General features: G+C 44.7%; 12 non-coding genes across 12 annotated transcripts; all 12 read left to right on the top strand.

Moving 5' to 3' along the window:
• Positions 1-107: 107 nt before the first annotated feature.
• LOC141274908 (U2 spliceosomal RNA) lies at positions 108-298 on the top strand. The gene has a single exon (XR_012323169.1). It is a non-coding gene; the product is annotated as a U2 spliceosomal RNA (small nuclear RNA).
• Positions 299-1,413: 1,115 nt separating this feature from the next.
• LOC141274907 (U2 spliceosomal RNA) lies at positions 1,414-1,604 on the top strand. Its single transcript, XR_012323168.1, has one exon. It is a non-coding gene; the product is annotated as a U2 spliceosomal RNA (small nuclear RNA).
• Positions 1,605-2,719: 1,115 nt separating this feature from the next.
• On the top strand, positions 2,720-2,910 carry LOC141274906 (U2 spliceosomal RNA). Its single transcript, XR_012323167.1, has one exon. It is a non-coding gene; the product is annotated as a U2 spliceosomal RNA (small nuclear RNA).
• Positions 2,911-4,026: 1,116 nt separating this feature from the next.
• Positions 4,027-4,217, top strand: LOC141274904 (U2 spliceosomal RNA). Its single transcript, XR_012323165.1, has one exon. It is a non-coding gene; the product is annotated as a U2 spliceosomal RNA (small nuclear RNA).
• Positions 4,218-5,332: 1,115 nt separating this feature from the next.
• LOC141274903 (U2 spliceosomal RNA) lies at positions 5,333-5,523 on the top strand. Its single transcript, XR_012323164.1, has one exon. It is a non-coding gene; the product is annotated as a U2 spliceosomal RNA (small nuclear RNA).
• A 1,115-nt stretch (positions 5,524-6,638) lies between these two features.
• LOC141274901 (U2 spliceosomal RNA) lies at positions 6,639-6,829 on the top strand. The gene has a single exon (XR_012323163.1). It is a non-coding gene; the product is annotated as a U2 spliceosomal RNA (small nuclear RNA).
• Positions 6,830-7,941: 1,112 nt separating this feature from the next.
• On the top strand, positions 7,942-8,132 carry LOC141274900 (U2 spliceosomal RNA). Its single transcript, XR_012323162.1, has one exon. It is a non-coding gene; the product is annotated as a U2 spliceosomal RNA (small nuclear RNA).
• Positions 8,133-9,247: 1,115 nt separating this feature from the next.
• Positions 9,248-9,438, top strand: LOC141274899 (U2 spliceosomal RNA). The gene has a single exon (XR_012323161.1). It is a non-coding gene; the product is annotated as a U2 spliceosomal RNA (small nuclear RNA).
• A 1,115-nt stretch (positions 9,439-10,553) lies between these two features.
• LOC141274898 (U2 spliceosomal RNA) lies at positions 10,554-10,744 on the top strand. The gene has a single exon (XR_012323160.1). It is a non-coding gene; the product is annotated as a U2 spliceosomal RNA (small nuclear RNA).
• A 1,115-nt stretch (positions 10,745-11,859) lies between these two features.
• Positions 11,860-12,050, top strand: LOC141274897 (U2 spliceosomal RNA). Its single transcript, XR_012323159.1, has one exon. It is a non-coding gene; the product is annotated as a U2 spliceosomal RNA (small nuclear RNA).
• A 1,115-nt stretch (positions 12,051-13,165) lies between these two features.
• Positions 13,166-13,356, top strand: LOC141274896 (U2 spliceosomal RNA). The gene has a single exon (XR_012323158.1). It is a non-coding gene; the product is annotated as a U2 spliceosomal RNA (small nuclear RNA).
• Positions 13,357-14,471: 1,115 nt separating this feature from the next.
• On the top strand, positions 14,472-14,662 carry LOC141274895 (U2 spliceosomal RNA). Its single transcript, XR_012323157.1, has one exon. It is a non-coding gene; the product is annotated as a U2 spliceosomal RNA (small nuclear RNA).
• Positions 14,663-15,169: the final 507 nt, after the last annotated feature.

Raw genomic sequence — 15,169 nt, 5'->3', positions numbered from 1 at the left:
CTAGAGGTTGACAACATGTCTTCTTAACGGGAGTCCAGGAGCTCATCTCCACAAATGGACTTTTCAGGATCCTTGGGTGGCTCCGTAGTTTGAAACCAATTCTGGTTATCGCTTCTCGGCCTTTTGGCTAAGATCAAGTGTAGTATCTGTTCTTATCAGTTTAATATCTGATACGTCCCCTATCTGGGGACCATATATTAAATGGATTTTTAGAACAGGGAGATGGAAAAAGAGCTTGCTCTGTCCACTCCACGCATTGACCTGGTATTGCAGTATCTCCAGGACCGGTGCACCCCTTCTTTAATGCAGTTTCTAAAATCAGAAAGAATTGAATTCAATGTTTTTTGTTCATTTTGCTTGTTTGTCGGATTTTGGGATGGACTCTTTGGCTTTGCTTTTCTTCTCCTCATTGGATTTTTCATGTTCAAAGTTGCAGAAGCCAGATTACAAGCTCATTTTGGTTCAACTTCAGCAACTGTGCATTGCATTGCCATGTAATGTGATGCAATGCTATCTTTCTAGCTCTCCCTTTTTACTTCCTTTTGGATAAACAGACATATTAGGCAAGCATTTTGGAGCTTTCACCTAAATAACTACAGGTGGTGAGATAAGCTGCACAATATAATTGACCTTTCAGTATATTGTTGCACACACACCATCTATTTAGCAAATGCCCTTGTTATCAACAGCAGCCTTTTAAACTCACCTGAGCTAACAGGTATGTGCGCTGGTTACTCTGCTGCGCTTAAAATTTCTTTTTTGGTTTGCTACAATGCCTTTTCTGAAACGTTGTCTCCTTCTGCTGGAACACTGACTTCTTTCATTTAATGCCTGCAGACTATAAAAGAGAACCCAACCCAAAAAGTTTGGTTGATTAGTCTGTGGCATTCTGTTAAACTGTTGCTTATGGCGGTCTCTGTGAGCTTCTCAGCGACATTCAGCCAGCCAGGTATCCTGCCTGCAGTAGATGGAATGTGGCAATGGAACGCTGGCTGCGCGTGTCATAATAGGCTCTGAGCCTTTATATACCTGTGCACAGCAGCAGCCACCTTCAGTCTGCTGCTGGACAGCCAGCAGCAGCAGCAGCAGGAGAGGTATGTAATCAGGAGCCCTCCTGCTAAGGGTAGACAGCTGCTCGTTCCTCCCCACCCCACGCCTTAATTGGTTCTCCTCCCTTCCAACGGTGTTGAGGCGGGTGGGAACAGCAGGGGGTGAAGGTGCTGTGTTTAAAGAGGTGGAGTTATGCAGATCTAAAACGCGTGGATTGCAGCAGCAGCAAGCCGAAAAGTGCAGGCATGTAAGGGATCTAGAGGTTGACAACATGTCTTCTTAACGGGAGTCCAGGAGCTCATCTCCACAAATGGACTTTTCAGGATCCTTGGGTGGCTCCGTAGTTTGAAACCAATTCTGGTTATCGCTTCTCGGCCTTTTGGCTAAGATCAAGTGTAGTATCTGTTCTTATCAGTTTAATATCTGATACGTCCCCTATCTGGGGACCATATATTAAATGGATTTTTAGAACAGGGAGATGGAAAAAGAGCTTGCTCTGTCCACTCCACGCATTGACCTGGTATTGCAGTATCTCCAGGACCGGTGCACCCCTTCTTTAATGCAGTTTCTAAAATCAGAAAGAATTGAATTCAATGTTTTTTGTTCATTTTGCTTGTTTGTCGGATTTTGGGATGGACTCTTTGGCTTTGCTTTTCTTCTCCTCATTGGATTTTTCATGTTCAAAGTTGCAGAAGCCAGATTACAAGCTCATTTTGGTTCAACTTCAGCAACTGTGCATTGCATTGCCATGTAATGTGATGCAATGCTATCTTTCTAGCTCTCCCTTTTTACTTCCTTTTGGATAAACAGACATATTAGGCAAGCATTTTGGAGCTTTCACCTAAATAACTACAGGTGGTGAGATAAGCTGCACAATATAATTGACCTTTCAGTATATTGTTGCACACACACCATCTATTTAGCAAATGCCCTTGTTATCAACAGCAGCCTTTTAAACTCACCTGAGCTAACAGGTATGTGCGCTGGTTACTCTGCTGCGCTTAAAATTTCTTTTTTGGTTTGCTACAATGCCTTTTCTGAAACGTTGTCTCCTTCTGCTGGAACACTGACTTCTTTCATTTAATGCCTGCAGACTATAAAAGAGAACCCAACCCAAAAAGTTTGGTTGATTAGTCTGTGGCATTCTGTTAAACTGTTGCTTATGGCGGTCTCTGTGAGCTTCTCAGCGACATTCAGCCAGCCAGGTATCCTGCCTGCAGTAGATGGAATGTGGCAATGGAACGCTGGCTGCGCGTGTCATAATAGGCTCTGAGCCTTTATATACCTGTGCACAGCAGCAGCCACCTTCAGTCTGCTGCTGGACAGCCAGCAGCAGCAGCAGCAGGAGAGGTATGTAATCAGGAGCCCTCCTGCTAAGGGTAGACAGCTGCTCGTTCCACCCCACCCCCCGCCTTAATTGGTTCTCCTCCCTTCCAACGGTGTTGAGGCGGGTGGGAACAGCAGGGGGTGAAGGTGCTGTGTTTAAAGAGGTGGAGTTATGCAGATCTAAAACGCGTGGATTGCAGCAGCAGCAAGCTGAAAAGTGCAGGCATGTAAGGGATCTAGAGGTTGACAACATGTCTTCTTAACGGGAGTCCAGGAGCTCATCTCCACAAATGGACTTTTCAGGATCCTTGGGTGGCTCCGTAGTTTGAAACCAATTCTGGTTATCGCTTCTCGGCCTTTTGGCTAAGATCAAGTGTAGTATCTGTTCTTATCAGTTTAATATCTGATACGTCCCCTATCTGGGGACCATATATTAAATGGATTTTTAGAACAGGGAGATGGAAAAAGAGCTTGCTCTGTCCACTCCACGCATTGACCTGGTATTGCAGTATCTCCAGGACCGGTGCACCCCTTCTTTAATGCAGTTTCTAAAATCAGAAAGAATTGAATTCAATGTTTTTTGTTCATTTTGCTTGTTTGTCGGATTTTGGGATGGACTCTTTGGCTTTGCTTTTCTTCTCCTCATTGGATTTTTCATGTTCAAAGTTGCAGAAGCCAGATTACAAGCTCATTTTGGTTCAACTTCAGCAACTGTGCATTGCATTGCCATGTAATGTGATGCAATGCTATCTTTCTAGCTCTCCCTTTTTACTTCCTTTTGGATAAACAGACATATTAGGCAAGCATTTTGGAGCTTTCACCTAAATAACTACAGGTGGTGAGATAAGCTGCACAATATAATTGACCTTTCAGTATATTGTTGCACACACACCATCTATTTAGCAAATGCCCTTGTTATCAACAGCAGCCTTTTAAACTCACCTGAGCTAACAGGTATGTGCGCTGGTTACTCTGCTGCGCTTAAAATTTCTTTTTTGGTTTGCTACAATGCCTTTTCTGAAACGTTGTCTCCTTCTGCTGGAACACTGACTTCTTTCATTTAATGCCTGCAGACTATAAAAGAGAACCCAACCCAAAAAGTTTGGTTGATTAGTCTGTGGCATTCTGTTAAACTGTTGCTTATGGCGGTCTCTGTGAGCTTCTCAGCGACATTCAGCCAGCCAGGTATCCTGCCTGCAGTAGATGGAATGTGGCAATGGAACGCTGGCTGCGCGTGTCATAATAGGCTCTGAGCCTTTATATACCTGTGCACAGCAGCAGCCACCTTCAGTCTGCTGCTGGACAGCCAGCAGCAGCAGCAGCAGGAGAGGTTTGTAATCAGGAGCCCTCCTGCTAAGGGTAGACAGCTGCTCGTTCCACCCCCCCCCCCCGCCTTAATTGGTTCTCCTCCCTTCCAACGGTGTTGAGGCGGGTGGGAACAGCAGGGGGTGAAGGTGCTGTGTTTAAAGAGGTGGAGTTATGCAGATCTAAAACGCGTGGATTGCAGCAGCAGCAAGCCGAAAAGTGCAGGCATGTAAGGGATCTAGAGGTTGACAACATGTCTTCTTAACGGGAGTCCAGGAGCTCATCTCCACAAATGGACTTTTCAGGATCCTTGGGTGGCTCCGTAGTTTGAAACCAATTCTGGTTATCGCTTCTCGGCCTTTTGGCTAAGATCAAGTGTAGTATCTGTTCTTATCAGTTTAATATCTGATACGTCCCCTATCTGGGGACCATATATTAAATGGATTTTTAGAACAGGGAGATGGAAAAAGAGCTTGCTCTGTCCACTCCACGCATTGACCTGGTATTGCAGTATCTCCAGGACCGGTGCACCCCTTCTTTAATGCAGTTTCTAAAATCAGAAAGAATTGAATTCAATGTTTTTTGTTCATTTTGCTTGTTTGTCGGATTTTGGGATGGACTCTTTGGCTTTGCTTTTCTCCTCCTCATTGGATTTTTCATGTTCAAAGTTGCAGAAGCCAGATTACAAGCTCATTTTGGTTCAACTTCAGCAACTGTGCATTGCATTGCCATGTAATGTGATGCAATGCTATCTTTCTAGCTCTCCCTTTTTACTTCCTTTTGGATAAACAGACATATTAGGCAAGCATTTTGGAGCTTTCACCTAAATAACTACAGGTGGTGAGATAAGCTGCACAATATAATTGACCTTTCAGTATATTGTTGCACACACACCATCTATTTAGCAAATGCCCTTGTTATCAACAGCAGCCTTTTAAACTCACCTGAGCTAACAGGTATGTGCGCTGGTTACTCTGCTGCGCTTAAAATTTCTTTTTTGGTTTGCTACAATGCCTTTTCTGAAACGTTGTCTCCTTCTGCTGGAACACTGACTTCTTTCATTTAATGCCTGCAGACTATAAAAGAGAACCCAACCCAAAAAGTTTGGTTGATTAGTCTGTGGCATTCTGTTAAACTGTTGCTTATGGCGGTCTCTGTGAGCTTCTCAGCGACATTCAGCCAGCCAGGTATCCTGCCTGCAGTAGATGGAATGTGGCAATGAAACGCTGGCTGCGCGTGTCATAATAGGCTCTGAGCCTTTATATACCTGTGCACAGCAGCAGCCACCTTCAGTCTGCTGCTGGACAGCCAGCAGCAGCAGCAGCAGGAGAGGTATGTAATCAGGAGCCCTCCTGCTAAGGGTAGACAGCTGCTCGTTCCACCCCACCCCCCGCCTTATTTGGTTCTCCTCCCTTCCAACGGTGTTGAGGCGGGTGGGAACAGCAGGGGGTGAAGGTGCTGTGTTTAAAGAGGTGGAGTTATGCAGATCTAAAACGCGTGGATTGCAGCAGCAGCAAGCCGAAAAGTGCAGGCATGTAAGGGATCTAGAGGTTGACAACATGTCTTCTTAACGGGAGTCCAGGAGCTCATCTCCACAAATGGACTTTTCAGGATCCTTGGGTGGCTCCGTAGTTTGAAACCAATTCTGATTATCGCTTCTCGGCCTTTTGGCTAAGATCAAGTGTAGTATCTGTTCTTATCAGTTTAATATCTGATACGTCCCCTATCTGGGGACCATATATTAAATGGATTTTTAGAACAGGGAGATGGAAAAAGAGCTTGCTCTGTCCACTCCACGCATTGACCTGGTATTGCAGTATCTCCAGGACCGGTGCACCCCTTCTTTAATGCAGTTTCTAAAATCAGAAAGAATTGAATTCAATGTTTTTTGTTCATTTTGCTTGTTTGTCGGATTTTGGGATGGACTCTTTGGCTTTGCTTTTCTTCTCCTCATTGGATTTTTCATGTTCAAAGTTGCAGAAGCCAGATTACAAGCTCATTTTGGTTCAACTTCAGCAACTGTGCATTGCATTGCCATGTAATGTGATGCAATGCTATCTTTCTAGCTCTCCCTTTTTACTTCCTTTTGGATAAACAGACATATTAGGCAAGCATTTTGGAGCTTTCACCTAAATAACTACAGGTGGTGAGATAAGCTGCACAATATAATTGACCTTTCAGTATATTGTTGCACACACACCATCTATTTAGCAAATGCCCTTGTTATCAACAGCAGCCTTTTAAACTCACCTGAGCTAACAGGTATGTGCGCTGGTTACTCTGCTGCGCTTAAAATTTCTTTTTTGGTTTGCTACAATGCCTTTTCTGAAACGTTGTCTCCTTCTGCTGGAACACTGACTTCTTTCATTTAATGCCTGCAGACTATAAAAGAGAACCCAACCCAAAAAGTTTGGTTGATTAGTCTGTGGCATTCTGTTAAACTGTTGCTTATGGCGGTCTCTGTGAGCTTCTCAGCGACATTCAGCCAGCCAGGTATCCTGCCTGCAGTAGATGGAATGTGGCAATGAAACGCTGGCTGCGCGTGTCATAATAGGCTCTGAGCCTTTATATACCTGTGCACAGCAGCAGCCACCTTCAGTCTGCTGCTGGACAGCCAGCAGCAGCAGCAGCAGGAGAGGTATGTAATCAGGAGCCCTCCTGCTAAGGGTAGACAGCTGCTCGTTCCACCCCACCCCCCGCCTTATTTGGTTCTCCTCCCTTCCAACGGTGTTGAGGCGGGTGGGAACAGCAGGGGGTGAAGGTGCTGTGTTTAAAGAGGTGGAGTTATGCAGATCTAAAACGCGTGGATTGCAGCAGCAGCAAGCCGAAAAGTGCAGGCATGTAAGGGATCTAGAGGTTGACAACATGTCTTCTTAACGGGAGTCCAGGAGCTCATCTCCACAAATGGACTTTTCAGGATCCTTGGGTGGCTCCGTAGTTTGAAACCAATTCTGATTATCGCTTCTCGGCCTTTTGGCTAAGATCAAGTGTAGTATCTGTTCTTATCAGTTTAATATCTGATACGTCCCCTATCTGGGGACCATATATTAAATGGATTTTTAGAACAGGGAGATGGAAAAAGAGCTTGCTCTGTCCACTCCACGCATTGACCTGGTATTGCAGTATCTCCAGGACCGGTGCACCCCTTCTTTAATGCAGTTTCTAAAATCAGAAAGAATTGAATTCAATGTTTTTTGTTCATTTTGCTTGTTTGTCGGATTTTGGGATGGACTCTTTGGCTTTGCTTTTCTTCTCCTCATTGGATTTTTCATGTTCAAAGTTGCAGAAGCCAGATTACAAGCTCATTTTGGTTCAACTTCAGCAACTGTGCATTGCATTGCCATGTAATGTGATGCAATGCTATCTTTCTAGCTCTCCCTTTTTACTTCCTTTTGGATAAACAGACATATTAGGCAAGCATTTTGGAGCTTTCACCTAAATAACTACAGGTGGTGAGATAAGCTGCACAATATAATTGACCTTTCAGTATATTGTTGCACACACACCATCTATTTAGCAAATGCCCTTGTTATCAACAGCAGCCTTTTAAACTCACCTGAGCTAACAGGTATGTGCGCTGGTTACTCTGCTGCGCTTAAAATTTCTTTTTTGGTTTGCTACAATGCCTTTTCTGAAACGTTGTCTCCTTCTGCTGGAACACTGACTTCTTTCATTTAATGCCTGCAGACTATAAAAGAGAACCCAACCCAAAAAGTTTGGTTGATTAGTCTGTGGCATTCTGTTAAACTGTTGCTTATGGCGGTCTCTGTGAGCTTCTCAGCGACATTCAGCCAGCCAGGTATCCTGCCTGCAGTAGATGGAATGTGGCAATGAAACGCTGGCTGCGCGTGTCATAATAGGCTCTGAGCCTTTATATACCTGTGCACAGCAGCAGCCACCTTCAGTCTGCTGCTGGACAGCCAGCAGCAGCAGCAGGAGAGGTATGTAATCAGGAGCCCTCCTGCTAAGGGTAGACAGCTGCTCGTTCCACCCCACCCCCCGCCTTAATTGGTTCTCCTCCCTTCCAACGGTGTTGAGGCGGGTGGGAACAGCAGGGGGTGAAGGTGCTGTGTTTAAAGAGGTGGAGTTATGCAGATCTAAAACGCGTGGATTGCAGCAGCAGCAAGCCGAAAAGTGCAGGCATGTAAGGGATCTAGAGGTTGACAACATGTCTTCTTAACGGGAGTCCAGGAGCTCATCTCCACAAATGGACTTTTCAGGATCCTTGGGTGGCTCCGTAGTTTGAAACCAATTCTGGTTATCGCTTCTCGGCCTTTTGGCTAAGATCAAGTGTAGTATCTGTTCTTATCAGTTTAATATCTGATACGTCCCCTATCTGGGGACCATATATTAAATGGATTTTTAGAACAGGGAGATGGAAAAAGAGCTTGCTCTGTCCACTCCACGCATTGACCTGGTATTGCAGTATCTCCAGGACCGGTGCACCCCTTCTTTAATGCAGTTTCTAAAATCAGAAAGAATTGAATTCAATGTTTTTTGTTCATTTTGCTTGTTTGTCGGATTTTGGGATGGACTCTTTGGCTTTGCTTTTCTTCTCCTCATTGGATTTTTCATGTTCAAAGTTGCAGAAGCCAGATTACAAGCTCATTTTGGTTCAACTTCAGCAACTGTGCATTGCATTGCCATGTAATGTGATGCAATGCTATCTTTCTAGCTCTCCCTTTTTACTTCCTTTTGGATAAACAGACATATTAGGCAAGCATTTTGGAGCTTTCACCTAAATAACTACAGGTGGTGAGATAAGCTGCACAATATAATTGACCTTTCAGTATATTGTTGCACACACACCATCTATTTAGCAAATGCCCTTGTTATCAACAGCAGCCTTTTAAACTCACCTGAGCTAACAGGTATGTGCGCTGGTTACTCTGCTGCGCTTAAAATTTCTTTTTTGGTTTGCTACAATGCCTTTTCTGAAACGTTGTCTCCTTCTGCTGGAACACTGACTTCTTTCATTTAATGCCTGCAGACTATAAAAGAGAACCCAACCCAAAAAGTTTGGTTGATTAGTCTGTGGCATTCTGTTAAACTGTTGCTTATGGCGGTCTCTGTGAGCTTCTCAGCGACATTCAGCCAGCCAGGTATCCTGCCTGCAGTAGATGGAATGTGGCAATGGAACGCTGGCTGCGCGTGTCATAATAGGCTCTGAGCCTTTATATACCTGTGCACAGCAGCAGCCACCTTCAGTCTGCTGCTGGACAGCCAGCAGCAGCAGCAGCAGGAGAGGTATGTAATCAGGAGCCCTCCTGCTAAGGGTAGACAGCTGCTCGTTCCACCCCACCCCCCGCCTTAATTGGTTCTCCTCCCTTCCAACGGTGTTGAGGCGGGTGGGAACAGCAGGGGGTGAAGGTGCTGTGTTTAAAGAGGTGGAGTTATGCAGATCTAAAACGCGTGGATTGCAGCAGCAGCAAGCCGAAAAGTGCAGGCATGTAAGGGATCTAGAGGTTGACAACATGTCTTCTTAACGGGAGTCCAGGAGCTCATCTCCACAAATGGACTTTTCAGGATCCTTGGGTGGCTCCGTAGTTTGAAACCAATTCTGGTTATCGCTTCTCGGCCTTTTGGCTAAGATCAAGTGTAGTATCTGTTCTTATCAGTTTAATATCTGATACGTCCCCTATCTGGGGACCATATATTAAATGGATTTTTAGAACAGGGAGATGGAAAAAGAGCTTGCTCTGTCCACTCCACGCATTGACCTGGTATTGCAGTATCTCCAGGACCGGTGCACCCCTTCTTTAATGCAGTTTCTAAAATCAGAAAGAATTGAATTCAATGTTTTTTGTTCATTTTGCTTGTTTGTCGGATTTTGGGATGGACTCTTTGGCTTTGCTTTTCTTCTCCTCATTGGATTTTTCATGTTCAAAGTTGCAGAAGCCAGATTACAAGCTCATTTTGGTTCAACTTCAGCAACTGTGCATTGCATTGCCATGTAATGTGATGCAATGCTATCTTTCTAGCTCTCCCTTTTTACTTCCTTTTGGATAAACAGACATATTAGGCAAGCATTTTGGAGCTTTCACCTAAATAACTACAGGTGGTGAGATAAGCTGCACAATATAATTGACCTTTCAGTATATTGTTGCACACACACCATCTATTTAGCAAATGCCCTTGTTATCAACAGCAGCCTTTTAAACTCACCTGAGCTAACAGGTATGTGCGCTGGTTACTCTGCTGCGCTTAAAATTTCTTTTTTGGTTTGCTACAATGCCTTTTCTGAAACGTTGTCTCCTTCTGCTGGAACACTGACTTCTTTCATTTAATGCCTGCAGACTATAAAAGAGAACCCAACCCAAAAAGTTTGGTTGATTAGTCTGTGGCATTCTGTTAAACTGTTGCTTATGGCGGTCTCTGTGAGCTTCTCAGCGACATTCAGCCAGCCAGGTATCCTGCCTGCAGTAGATGGAATGTGGCAATGGAACGCTGGCTGCGCGTGTCATAATAGGCTCTGAGCCTTTATATACCTGTGCACAGCAGCAGCCACCTTCAGTCTGCTGCTGGACAGCCAGCAGCAGCAGCAGCAGGAGAGGTATGTAATCAGGAGCCCTCCTGCTAAGGGTAGACAGCTGCTCGTTCCACCCCACCCCCCGCCTTAATTGGTTCTCCTCCCTTCCAACGGTGTTGAGGCGGGTGGGAACAGCAGGGGGTGAAGGTGCTGTGTTTAAAGAGGTGGAGTTATGCAGATCTAAAACGCGTGGATTGCAGCAGCAGCAAGCCGAAAAGTGCAGGCATGTAAGGGATCTAGAGGTTGACAACATGTCTTCTTAACGGGAGTCCAGGAGCTCATCTCCACAAATGGACTTTTCAGGATCCTTGGGTGGCTCCGTAGTTTGAAACCAATTCTGGTTATCGCTTCTCGGCCTTTTGGCTAAGATCAAGTGTAGTATCTGTTCTTATCAGTTTAATATCTGATACGTCCCCTATCTGGGGACCATATATTAAATGGATTTTTAGAACAGGGAGATGGAAAAAGAGCTTGCTCTGTCCACTCCACGCATTGACCTGGTATTGCAGTATCTCCAGGACCGGTGCACCCCTTCTTTAATGCAGTTTCTAAAATCAGAAAGAATTGAATTCAATGTTTTTTGTTCATTTTGCTTGTTTGTCGGATTTTGGGATGGACTCTTTGGCTTTGCTTTTCTTCTCCTCATTGGATTTTTCATGTTCAAAGTTGCAGAAGCCAGATTACAAGCTCATTTTGGTTCAACTTCAGCAACTGTGCATTGCATTGCCATGTAATGTGATGCAATGCTATCTTTCTAGCTCTCCCTTTTTACTTCCTTTTGGATAAACAGACATATTAGGCAAGCATTTTGGAGCTTTCACCTAAATAACTACAGGTGGTGAGATAAGCTGCACAATATAATTGACCTTTCAGTATATTGTTGCACACACACCATCTATTTAGCAAATGCCCTTGTTATCAACAGCAGCCTTTTAAACTCACCTGAGCTAACAGGTATGTGCGCTGGTTACTCTGCTGCGCTTAAAATTTCTTTTTTGGTTTGCTACAATGCCTTTTCTGAAACGTTGTCTCCTTCTGCTGGAACACTGACTTCTTTCATTTAATGCCTGCAGACTATAAAAGAGAACCCAACCCAAAAAGTTTGGTTGATTAGTCTGTGGCATTCTGTTAAACTGTTGCTTATGGCGGTCTCTGTGAGCTTCTCAGCGACATTCAGCCAGCCAGGTATCCTGCCTGCAGTAGATGGAATGTGGCAATGGAACGCTGGCTGCGCGTGTCATAATAGGCTCTGAGCCTTTATATACCTGTGCACAGCAGCAGCCACCTTCAGTCTGCTGCTGGACAGCCAGCAGCAGCAGCAGCAGGAGAGGTATGTAATCAGGAGCCCTCCTGCTAAGGGTAGACAGCTGCTCGTTCCACCCCACCCCCCGCCTTAATTGGTTCTCCTCCCTTCCAACGGTGTTGAGGCGGGTGGGAACAGCAGGGGGTGAAGGTGCTGTGTTTAAAGAGGTGGAGTTATGCAGATCTAAAACGCGTGGATTGCAGCAGCAGTAAGCCGAAAAGTGCAGGCATGTAAGGGATCTAGAGGTTGACAACATGTCTTCTTAACGGGAGTCCAGGAGCTCATCTCCACAAATGGACTTTTCAGGATCCTTGGGTGGCTCCGTAGTTTGAAACCAATTCTGGTTATCGCTTCTCGGCCTTTTGGCTAAGATCAAGTGTAGTATCTGTTCTTATCAGTTTAATATCTGATACGTCCCCTATCTGGGGACCATATATTAAATGGATTTTTAGAACAGGGAGATGGAAAAAGAGCTTGCTCTGTCCACTCCACGCATTGACCTGGTATTGCAGTATCTCCAGGACCGGTGCACCCCTTCTTTAATGCAGTTTCTAAAATCAGAAAGAATTGAATTCAATGTTTTTTGTTCATTTTGCTTGTTTGTCGGATTTTGGGATGGACTCTTTGGCTTTGCTTTTCTTCTCCTCATTGGATTTTTCATGTTCAAAGTTGCAGAAGCCAGATTACAAGCTCATTTTGGTTCAACTTCAGCAACTGTGCATTGCATTGCCATGTAATGTGATGCAATGCTATCTTTCTAGCTCTCCCTTTTTACTTCCTTTTGGATAAACAGACATATTAGGCAAGCATTTTGGAGCTTTCACCTAAATAACTACAGGTGGTGAGATAAGCTGCACAATATAATTGACCTTTCAGTATATTGTTGCACACACACCATCTATTTAGCAAATGCCCTTGTTATCAACAGCAGCCTTTTAAACTCACCTGAGCTAACAGGTATGTGCGCTGGTTACTCTGCTGCGCTTAAAATTTCTTTTTTGGTTTGCTACAATGCCTTTTCTGAAACGTTGTCTCCTTCTGCTGGAACACTGACTTCTTTCATTTAATGCCTGCAGACTATAAAAGAGAACCCAACCCAAAAAGTTTGGTTGATTAGTCTGTGGCATTCTGTTAAACTGTTGCTTATGGCGGTCTCTGTGAGCTTCTCAGCGACATTCAGCCAGCCAGGTATCCTGCCTGCAGTAGATGGAATGTGGCAATGGAACGCTGGCTGCGCGTGTCATAATAGGCTCTGAGCCTTTATATACCTGTGCACAGCAGCAGCCACCTTCAGTCTGCTGCTGGACAGCCAGCAGCAGCAGCAGCAGGAGAGGTATGTAATCAGGAGCCCTCCTGCTAAGGGTAGACAGCTGCTCGTTCCACCCCACCCCCCGCCTTAATTGGTTCTCCTCCCTTCCAACGGTGTTGAGGCGGGTGGGAACAGCAGGGGGTGAAGGTGCTGTGTTTAAAGAGGTGGAGTTATGCAGATCTAAAACGCGTGGATTGCAGCAGCAGCAAGCCGAAAAGTGCAGGCATGTAAGGGATCTAGAGGTTGACAACATGTCTTCTTAACGGGAGTCCAGGAGCTCATCTCCACAAAAGGACTTTTCAGGATCCTTGGGTGGCTCCGTAGTTTGAAACCAATTCTGGTTATCGCTTCTCGGCCTTTTGGCTAAGATCAAGTGTAGTATCTGTTCTTATCAGTTTAATATCTGATACGTCCCCTATCTGGGGACCATATATTAAATGGATTTTTAGAACAGGGAGATGGAAAAAGAGCTTGCTCTGTCCACTCCACGCATTGACCTGGTATTGCAGTATCTCCAGGACCGGTGCACCCCTTCTTTAATGCAGTTTCTAAAATCAGAAAGAATTGAATTCAATGTTTTTTGTTCATTTTGCTTGTTTGTCGGATTTTGGGATGGACTCTTTGGCTTTGCTTTTCTTCTCCTCATTGGATTTTTCATGTTCAAAGTTGCAGAAGCCAGATTACAAGCTCATTTTGGTTCAACTTCAGCAACTGTGCATTGCATTGCCATGTAATGTGATGCAATGCTATCTTTCTAGCTCTCCCTTTTTACTTCCTTTTGGATAAACAGACATATTAGGCAAGCATTTTGGAGCTTTCACCTAAATAACTACAGGTGGTGAGATAAGCTGCACAATATAATTGACCTTTCAGTATATTGTTGCACACACACCATCTATTTAGCAAATGCCCTTGTTATCAACAGCAGCCTTTTAAACTCACCTGAGCTAACAGGTATGTGCGCTGGTTACTCTGCTGCGCTTAAAATTTCTTTTTTGGTTTGCTACAATGCCTTTTCTGAAACGTTGTCTCCTTCTGCTGGAACACTGACTTCTTTCATTTAATGCCTGCAGACTATAAAAGAGAACCCAACCCAAAAAGTTTGGTTGATTAGTCTGTGGCATTCTGTTAAACTGTTGCTTATGGCGGTCTCTGTGAGCTTCTCAGCGACATTCAGCCAGCCAGGTATCCTGCCTGCAGTAGATGGAATGTGGCAATGGAACGCTGGCTGCGCGTGTCATAATAGGCTCTGAGCCTTTATATACCTGTGCACAGCAGCAGCCACCTTCAGTCTGCTGCTGGACAGCCAGCAGCAGCAGCAGCAGGAGAGGTATGTAATCAGGAGCCCTCCTGCTAAGGGTAGACAGCTGCTCGTTCCACCCCACCCCCCGCCTTAATTGGTTCTCCTCCCTTCCAACGGTGTTGAGGCGGGTGGGAACAGCAGGGGGTGAAGGTGCTGTGTTTAAAGAGGTGGAGTTATGCAGATCTAAAACGCGTGGATTGCAGCAGCAGCAAGCCGAAAAGTGCAGGCATGTAAGGGATCTAGAGGTTGACAACATGTCTTCTTAACGGGAGTCCAGGAGCTCATCTCCACAAATGGACTTTTCAGGATCCTTGGGTGGCTCCGTAGTTTGAAACCAATTCTGGTTATCGCTTCTCGGCCTTTTGGCTAAGATCAAGTGTAGTATCTGTTCTTATCAGTTTAATATCTGATACGTCCCCTATCTGGGGACCATATATTAAATGGATTTTTAGAACAGGGAGATGGAAAAAGAGCTTGCTCTGTCCACTCCACGCATTGACCTGGTATTGCAGTATCTCCAGGACCGGTGCACCCCTTCTTTAATGCAGTTTCTAAAATCAGAAAGAATTGAATTCAATGTTTTTTGATCATTTTGCTTGTTTGTCGGATTTTGGGAAGGACTCTTTGGCTTTGCTTTTCTTCTCCTCATTGGATTTTTCATGTTCAAAGTTGCAGAAGCCAGATTACAAGCTCATTTTGGTTCAACTTCAGCAACTGTGCATTGCATTGCCATGTAATGTGATGCAATGCTATCTTTCTAGCTCTCCCTTTTTACTTCCTTTTGGATAAACAGACATATTAGGCAAGCATTTTGGAGCTTTCACCTAAATAACTACAGGTGGTGAGATAAGCTGCACAATATAATTGACCTTTCAGTATATTGTTGCACACACACCATCTATTTAGCAAATGCCCTTGTTATCAACAGCAGCCTTTTAAACTCACCTGAGCTAACAGGTATGTGCGCTGGTTACTCTGCTGCGCTTAAAATTTCTTTTTTGGTTTGCTACAATGCCTTTTCTGAAACGTTGTCTCCTTCTGCTG

The sequence above is a fragment of the Phyllobates terribilis genome, unplaced genomic scaffold (genome assembly GCF_046119375.1).
Source record: "Phyllobates terribilis strain yellow unplaced genomic scaffold, ASM4611937v1 Scaffold_5__5_contigs__length_657084704, whole genome shotgun sequence".
NCBI lineage: Eukaryota > Metazoa > Chordata > Amphibia > Anura > Dendrobatidae > Phyllobates > Phyllobates terribilis.
Note: the sequence above shows the minus strand (reverse complement) of the source record. Positions and strands in the feature narration are given on the sequence as shown.